General features: G+C 31.3%; 1 long non-coding RNA gene across 1 annotated transcript; it reads right to left on the minus strand.

The window, feature by feature from the left end:
• Nucleotides 1-7,041: 7,041 nt before the first annotated feature.
• LOC127735051 (uncharacterized) lies at nt 7,042-9,233 on the minus strand. Its single transcript, XR_007997982.1, has 2 exons — nt 9,154-9,233; nt 7,042-7,381 (listed from the first exon to the last, which is right to left on the minus strand). It is a non-coding gene; the product is annotated as an uncharacterized LOC127735051 (long non-coding RNA).
• Nucleotides 9,234-10,053: the final 820 nt, after the last annotated feature.

Consider the following 10,053-nt stretch of genomic DNA (forward strand, 5'->3'; position numbering starts at 1 on the left):
ATTTCTTTGATACAAAATATTGCATAAAAGAGGGGTGAACATGTCACAAAAGTCTCCAAAATTTGGTCCAAAGGAAAATTTCAATCAATTACAGTGATACCTTTCCTGAATCCATAGACATATATCTATCAAGAGGTCAAAAAAAAATCATATGCATTTCTGCTCGTTTTTCCATAAAATTGAATTGAAAAGATCGAGCGCAAAATCTTTGTTGATAAACACTACAATAATTTATGGACCTATTGGCGGTACGGATAGGAAAATACAGACTGTCAAACAGAAAAATGGCCTATAAAACATGCTAAAAACAATCTAAATGTTCATATAAACCCACTAAGAAGGCTATATTATTCTTCAATTATCTAAAAATCAATTTTATTGTACAAAAACTTTCATATTTAAAAAATTCACCATGGCCATAATGCGAAACTAAACTTCTAACTGTGTATTGCTACCTTATGAAAGGAAACAGGTACAACAATCATTGCGAAGTGCTTTTACATGTAATACAGATTTAGTGAACTCTTTATGATGGACTTCAACTTTTATGTACACAGCTCCTTACATTTCACTTCTTACAAACAGGCCGTTAGACCAGGACCATAGATATAACACATTTTGGACATTTTTTCTGTGATAATCTACTTTTCTCTAGATTCAGGGTTCACAAATGATTTTAGAAACTTGAATTAAGCCTAGAAACTCAAATATCAAAAACATGAAAACCTGTCCGATAGAAATTCAACTCGCCCAAAAGACTGGAAATGGCTTTAAAATGCTTATTTCAGCCATATACCGGTAATGCTAAAATTGGACATTTTTACAGAATTTCTATTAAATAAAGATGAAAATCCTTTACTTTCATTCAGTTTGACAAGTTGATACCCTCAAATCATTCAGGGAAGTTGCCAAAGATCAGAATCTATATTTACTGAATTCATCTCTTAGGCCCGAGAACACAGTTATTTCGTAATGCATTTCTTTTAGACAAAAAAACGCAAATTAAAAAAATCACACCTGCTCTATCTGATTTTTACAGTGAAGTGTACTACTTTTGGGACAAATTTTATCAAAATTATAGAAAAGTCTATTGGCTCTAACTAAAAACTGGACCAAATCACCGCTTTACCTAGAAATTCATGCCTCAAATTTTTTTACATGTAATTTCATCCCCTTCTTACAGGTCTTTACACAAAATATTAAGAAATAAATTTGGAAGCTGTATATGAAAAAAAATTGAAAGTTACTAAGGATGTCAACTGTGTCCTTGGACCTACAGAAAAGTACAAACAAGTATCATTGTAAAAGGACTGATACAAAAATAAATGACCAATATGAACATGTAAAGACTAGTGTACCAGTAGGGTGAACATTTCTTGCTTCTTATTTAACATATTTGTCATTTCATGTAAAGTCAAATAAATATGTTACTTTCCATATACATGTAGAGGAAGGACTTTGAGATATTTTGCTTTTTAGTACTGTCAAGTTTCATATCCATAGGGGTGTTGTGCAGTGGCGGATCCAGAGGGGGGTTGCGGGCGTTGGAATCCCCCCTTTTTTCTTGACGATCAATGCATTTGAATGGGGACATATAGTTGAAACCCCCCTTTTATCCTGGGTTGGGAACCCCCTTTTAAAAATGGCTGGATCCGCCCCTGTTGTGTCATGAATTAATATAATATTTCCTTTTTTACATTTATATGCTACAAAGGTAGCATTATCTGTTTTCATAATGTACAAAGATATGATAGAGTGGTGTTACAATGATAGTCATACATGTACATCATTGTCTTATTGGCAATCACACTACATCACCACATTGTTATACATGTAGGTACCTGTTGTTCAGTGATTGTCGTTTGTTGATGTGGTTCATAAGTGTTTCTCGTCTCTCTGTTTTTATATAGATTAGACCGTTGGTTATCCTGTTTGAATGGGTTTACACTAGTCATTTTTGGGGCCCTTTATAGCTTGCTGTTTGGTGTGAGCCAAGGCTCCATGTTGAAGGCCTTACTTTGACCTATAATGGTTTACTTTTACAAATTGCGACTTGGATGGAGATTTGTCTCATTGGCACTCATACCACATCTTCTTATATCTATGTATACTTTGTAAACTTTTTGTAAAGAAGACAAATGAAGTTGAACACAAGGTATTTATTTGCATTTCTTTCTCTGCACAACTGCCACTGTACCACTTCTGCTTCAAATACAATAGACTTTAAGGAAACAGAGTATTGTATTTGTTTTTAGCTCAATGATGCCACCATCACTTGCACAAAAAGCGCATGCATCAAGTTTGGCATTTGAACTACTATTATATGGTGTTTATATGTGAATATATGTCTCTGACATCAATAACAACTAACAAAATCAATGCATTTAGCTGTGCAGACTGACTGAGCCAGCGTTTAATATATATTTTATATATCAATACATATATAAAGTACAAGTACATTCCAAAATGCAAATATATATATATAGAACAAATAATCATATGAACAATGGCAACCATGAAGTACAAAATGCCTGTATCTCTATAAATGTATGTATATATCCGTCTTAAGTGTAACCTCGCAGCCCAGGAAAAACCACAAAAACTTTACTAAAGAAAATTGATATGGAAACCTGTGTTACGGGTCAAGTGCAAGGCTCGTTACAGGACAATTATGCTGAACCTCATCAAAAACATATATCAAATTATCTAACATTGAAGTTTAGTGTTGAATGTTTTTTGGTTATTCTTGGTCTTTCACCTCAAAGGATTTCGGGAAGATTCACATGAATAAATGATGTGTTGGATGTTGTCTGTGATGCAAATAATTTAAGCTGCATCTGTAAGAGAAACAAAAAGTTATGAATTTGTGCTTTGTTGGAGAACATTGATGTCATGGAAAAGCAGGCCCGTCTACAAGCTCAGAGTATAACTCTATAAAGAGTTTACTGACAATTTCAGTCATGTTGACATATTTGTAGATTTTGTCCTGCTGATCATTTTTGCTTTTTAAATTTTCGATCTATATTTGTATCCATTCTACTCTTTTCAGGATAATAGGCAAAAACTAAAACAAAAAAGGTAAATAATGTAAAAACCTACAAAGGAATTAAAAATTATATATTTTACGAAAGTGTTAAACTGTTCGCCAAAAAATCAGTTTTCCCGACTGAAGATTTTGCATAGCATCAAAACCAGTTTAATATCTATAAAAGCTGGAAAGACAACATGTTTTGATTTTGTTTCAACATTAATTTTTTTCTCAATAATCTATGAGTTATCTCCCATTGAATGACACATTCTTGCTGTTTGTTGTACTAGCCTCCCCCTGAAGGTGAAATCTTTCTCAGAATTTACTTTTCAAATGTTATATTATTTTATTCATGTTACTGGAAACCAGATAACAAACTGATAAAATAACTCTTTCTTGGTACTTTGAATGTGGAAAATAAATGTCTGTCAAACCTTCATAGAATGAAGACAACAAAGTAATTGATATCTGTAAAATTTTAACCTTAAAATTATCTTAGTTAAATCTGTGAAAAAAGTCTATTTATTACATCAGTTGCAATGAAGTACTGTGTCCAGGTTAAAAAAAAAATTAATTTCACAATCTCTGATTTTATATGCAACAATGAGTGTTTTCAAAGACATTGTGGATAATGTGACATCAAAACAAAATTGAAATGCGTAGAAAAAGATATTTCTTGTATTTTATTCTTTTATTTAAAATTCAATTTAAAAGCCCTTGGTCAATGTAACAAAACTAATCAAAGAATTAAAATATAGACAAATATTCAACTTATGACCAAACAATAATAATTTACTCATACCTACACACATTTGTGAATTAGTGTGTGGTTCCTTCAATTGATGAATATTTTTTTATATTTGAATTTCAAAATTTTGTTGTGGATTTTCTTATGTACAATTACTTCAAAGTTTGACAAAGTTATTGATGTTTGAAAAATCTTTAACCATAATACTGAACCCTAATTTTTGACTTCTATAGCAAATTAATGTGAATTGCTATGCCTAAGTTAGGCGACAAAATGTCACATGTAAAATGACAAAATTCAAGGGCTTTTACATAATCCTTAAACTACAAGTTTATAAATCTATGCAATGGTTCTTACCTTAAAAGTTGGCTCCAATGAACATTCTAAACTTCAATCCATAATGACAAGCAGTAATTAATGCTACCCTGAAAGTAAAATGCTTAGTCAATCAAAGTTGTTCAAAACAGAGGCTCTTAAGAGCCTGTGTTGCTCAACATCATCTTCAACAATAACACTTCTTGGTTAAAACCATCACGAAAGGGCAATAGCTCTATAAGGAGTTAACTGACAATTTCATTCATGTTGACATGTATGTATAAGATCTTGTCCTGCTGATTATTTTTGCTTTTTAAAGTTTCTATCTATATTTGTATCCATTCAACTCTTTTCAAGATAATAGGCAAAAACTAAAAAAAAAATGGTAAAAATCATCTTTAAACGGAAAAAACTCCCAAGAACAGGTTGAATTAAGATTTAAAACATGGTGGCTTTTTTGTCAATCTTGTATTGCTGATCAATGTTAAAAATTGTCATTGAAGATCAATAACTCCAATAACTAGTCCTCTGAAGATTTCAGCCATAATGACTTTTGTGCATTTCTTGTCTTTTTTTTATTAAAATTTCTCTCCATCTATTTTCATTTTCAAAATAATAGATAAAATTGGAAAAAAAATTGGTAAATTTGACATTTAAGGGCAATAACTCCTTTAAAAATGTGTCTGACAGTTTTGACGTAATTTCACATTTACAGCAGGTAGATCTCAATATTCTAACATTTCTCCAATTTCGTGGATTGAAGAAGAATTGTATTTTTGTGGGTTTTGCTAAAGTTGGCATACAAGCCTATAGAAAATTTGTAAGTTTACATTAAACACTTATATAAGTTGGTCACTTATATATCCACGAAAATTGGTATCCAAAGAATGATAATGAATCCAGAGTATATGGAAATAGGTTCTTAAGTTGTACTGTTACACCACTGTCCCAGGTTAGGGGAGGGTTGGGATCCCGCTAACATGTTTAACCCCGCCACATTCTGTATGTATGTGCCTGTCCCAAGTCAGGAGCCTGTAATTCAGTGGTTGTCATTTGTTTATGTGTTACATATTTGTTTTTCGTTCATTTTTTGTACATAAATTAGGCCGTTAGTTTTCTCTTTTGAATTGTTTTACATTGTCATTTTGGGGCCTTTTATAGCTGACTGTGCGGTATGGGCTTTGCTCATTGTTGAAGGCCGTACGGTGACCTATAGTTGTTAATTTCTGTGTCATTTGGTCTCTTGTGGAGAGTTGTCTCATTGGCAATCATACCACATCTTCTTTTTTATATATATGACAAAATGAGTACAGGAGATGTGTTGAATACATAAATGTGACAACATCCCAACAACACAAAAAATATGACATCCATATGATTAATTAAAATCTTTAATACATTAAGTCAAATTCTGATTCTGGTACTGATATAAAAAAAAAAAAATCTTTCTATCTCAAAATTTTACTTTTCATGATTTAAAAGTTTTATTCTTGTTCCTGGAAACCATATATTATACTGATAAATTCTTTTTTTTGTGTGTTGTAAATGTGGAAAATAAGAAAATAGATGTTGCCTTATGTACTTTTATCACATATTTTTATTGTAAAAGAACATACATGTACCGATAGTGAGGATCAGCAGATTTTCTGCAAGGACTCTTGAAAACCAAACGTAATAAGTTGATATCAATATTTTCATGCAGGCAACATTGTTTTATTCAAATATTTCTTAGATTTCTGACGTTATCCCATGACTTTTGTATGTGATCATGTATGTTGAACAAAAAATATCCGACACTGTGACTCTGAAAAGAAATGTACTATCTCTGAACTAAAGATATTTGTAAACAATTTTTATTGTAATGAGCATGGTCTTCACTAGAATGAAAACTACATATAAATTATAATGAGTTATGATTTGTGTATTCCTAGTACAATACATAATTATAGGTATGTTTTAAGTTGGTATAATATCATTAAAATTATATGATAGTTTACTAGGCATTAAAAGTCACAATAAATCTAAAATTAAAGCTATATGGTGGTTCACTCTGCATTAAAAGCCACAATAAATTAATGATTTAAATATATAATAAAAGTTTAAAATTTGTATCCCCCCTTTTTTACTAGTATGACACTTAATTGCTGGAATGTACAATTTGTTTCAGAATTTTTTGTTTACCTGGAGAACATATGTAAATAAGAAACACCTGCAATTAAGCCGTGAAGGCAATTAATTAAGGGTATGTACATGTTTATAGAGACTTTGAAAAAGGGTAGGTACATGCAACTAAAGCTGCTATATAAAAATCATAATCACACCTGTTTTCTATATTGACATATTGAACGAAAATGAAAAAAATATGAGTAACATGCATATACTAGTAATGGCAAAAAAGTTGTAAACAGTCCTGTTTAAACTAACTTAATTCTTGATATTTTAATGTGGCTCTTTATTCCAGGCTTGTGACTGGCAAGTTGTACTGTATTCATAATAATAAGCACCTTGGTTTTATTTAGAAATTAAAAATGGGGTATCTTATATCAATGAAAATGATAAAAGACGTAAATATTGGTCTGCTCTAGATGATGATTGTAAAGATAATTTTTAAAATAGATTTCCTGCATAATGAGGTTATATTATTTAATCACAAAATTTGTAGGCAAATCTAAGAGTACTATCACGATTGTGGGTGTTATGGTGCATGAAAATTGGTGAATACAGTATTACTTGGCTGCATTACCCACCTCCCTCCTCAATTTTTTTTCTTTTCTTTTTCTTTCATTTTTTTTTTTTTAATTTTCTTTTCTTTTTTCTTTCTTTTCTTTTCTTTTCTTTAATTTTCTTTCTCTCTTCTTTTCATTTTTTTTAATTTTCTTTCTTTTTTTTTTTTTTTTTTTTTTTCTTTTCATTTTGTTTTCCTTTTTTTTTCTTTCCTTTTTTCTATTCATTACATTTATGTACACAAAATAATGCATGTGCTTGAAACTTTTTTCTTTCTTATATAAATATATATATATATATACATGTATGTACAGTCTTCTTAAACTTGTAGAAGATTTTGAACAATTGTTTTTAGAATCCCAATCTTTCAGTAGTTGTTTTGTTTGTTGATGCAGTGCATTTTTCGTCTTCATTTGGTTATATTTTCCAAGCAGTTTAAATCCAATAATCATCATTGCTCTCTCATACTGTTCAGTAAAAGACATGTTTCCCGGATTTTCCGTTGCAAGTCAAACTTTTAACTTCTTCCGGTTCCTAGAATTGTATCAACCAGTGTTGTTATTTTTCTGGAAAAAATGATTTATTGATTTATAACAATAAAGAAGACTAATGATTTGTATATCAAACATAAGCTTTTATTTTATATATTGTATTGTTCAATGTTGATCATCTGCATATGGAATCATTTATATTATGGGATATAACGACCAAAAGGCTAGTTTAGCTAGTGCATTCTCAGATAGTAGCCTGGAAACTCCAGACCAATTTAACAAAAAAAATGTTTTGGAGCAATACTTCATTCCAAACCCAATTCACATGCAGCTGTGCTTTTGTGTACATGTACTTTTATATAAGAGCACACATGGGCACTCAACTAGGATGTAATGGGGCATGCATGTATTTTCTTGCAATCTCTTGAATAAACTGTTATCACAGAGATATGTCTCGCCTTTTTGTAATTTTGATAATGCAAATGTTGAAATTAAAATAGCAATACTTTAACATGTAAGTTGTGCAAATATTCAAAGTCATTAAACCATGACTGAAGGTACATGGCTAAAAAATCTCCATGGAAATGAGATGTGCCAATGCTAATAGTAATACAACTGCATACCAAATACCATTGACTTATTATAAGTCGTTCCCTTTAAACAAACCTAAACAAACATTAACTTGTAAACTATGTAAAAGTTTCAAAGTCAATGAACCATGATCAGGGGTGGGGCTATATAATCTCCATGGAAACGATACTTGCAAATGCCAATAAATTTGCATACCAAATATCATTGACTTAACATTAGCAGTTCATCTTAAACTGATCTAATCACAAACTAATACATGTAAACTAAGCAAAAGTTTCAAAGTAAATAGACCATGACTGAGGGGGCGGTGCCAAATATTCTCCATGGAAATGAGATGTGCTAATGCTTATACAACTGAACACCAATTAACATTGGCCTACCACTAATGGTTCCCCTTGAACTAACCTAATCACAAACTAATACGTTAACTTAGCAAAATTATCAAAGTCTATAGACCATGACAAAGGGGGCGGAGCCAAATAATCTCCATGGAAATGAGATATGCCAATGCTTATACAACTGCATACCAAATATCATTGACCTACCACTAGTGGTTCCCCATAAATTGACCTAATCACCTAATCACAAACTAATACATGTAAACTATGAAAAGTTTCAAAGTCATTAGACCTTGACTGAGGGGGCGAGGCCAAATAATCTCCATGGTAATGAGATGTGCCAATGCTAATACAACTGCATACCAAATATCATTGACCTACCACTAGTGGTTCACCATGAACTAGACCTTATCACAAACTAATACATTGTTGATGCCACGGCCACCGCCGACGCCGGAAACAGCATACCTATGTTTCGCTTTTTTACTCCGTCAAGGCGAGACAAAAATACATAAACATTTAGAATTAGTAAAAATTGGGGATACTTTTATTGTGGTTAAAAGTATCCCCATCTTTCCTTAAAATACATTAAGGGAACAACCATTTAACTTCAAGGGGGGGTTATGGTTTTTGCCTAAAAAAATATTCTGATCCTCAATTTGATGAAAAAAAATATTGTGGTCAAGCAGATGACAAAAAAAAATATTCTGAATCCAAATTTTCCCCATACCTTAACGTGTTAAATTTTGAAAAAAACTATTTGATTGATAGCGTCAAAATACTAAAAAAACAAGAAGACAGCAATATTCAAACAGGAAACCAATAAGTCGAGTAATGTTTTGGTATTTAATACTGGGTACTACAGAGCGATACTTGAATACTCGATGACATCCCTACTATGTACAGATATATATTTACCTGTTTGTGTACATATGTTTATTGTGGATTCAGTTTCTTCAGGTTCCTGACAATCTTTCCAGCCAAAAGGATCCAAATTTTCATTTGCATAATAAAAAAAAAAACTTAGGCCTAATAAAAATATATGCATAGTTCCAGTTACATCCTCCAAAAAAATTGGGTCTGTAGGTCAACTTTGTTTTTTTTTTTTTTTTGAATGTCAAAATCTGGCAAAAAATCTTATTTTCACTGAGTCTGATTCTGGTAATGTACACGCCCCTCCTGGAAGTTTGCCATTTTCTATGTGTTTGGTTGTAAAATAAAAAGACATGTTACAATTTTGTTGCATTCTGTTAAGAAATTGTTGCATTTTTAGCCGTAGTGGATACTTTTATTGGAAATTCATATGACAGAAGTCTGTGAATTTAATTTTAGAAATTCACATTCCATAAAATGGGATCCTTCAAAATTTATTTAACAGAATTAAATCAAAGTACTGAAGTACTGAACATCGGATGACCACAAGTTCTTGAGGATGGTCAAAAGCACTTGTCTCAGAAAAAACAACAACATATCTCTTTACCTGAAACTGAGGTTAATGTACAGAGATATATTTTTTTCTAGACAAGTGCGTGCGAGTATGATGAATAAATGACAGGAAATTCAACTTCACCGTAATAACTATTATATTGTAGTGATACAAATCAGTATACACTGATTTGTTGTTATATACTATATTAAAATAACAGTTACATATATATATGATTTGCATCCGTTTGTATATCATTCTATTCTACTGTTCTAATAATAGTGCAATGCAAGTGCATGGTGGACACTTTTCTGTAAAAATTCGATTTTTCTAAGATTGGATACGAGTAGGCATTCATATTTTCCCGCAAAAACAATTACAGAGTTACCGGT

Source organism: Mytilus californianus, unplaced genomic scaffold (genome assembly GCF_021869535.1).
Source record: "Mytilus californianus isolate M0D057914Y unplaced genomic scaffold, xbMytCali1.0.p SCAF_3, whole genome shotgun sequence".
NCBI lineage: Eukaryota > Metazoa > Mollusca > Bivalvia > Mytilida > Mytilidae > Mytilus > Mytilus californianus.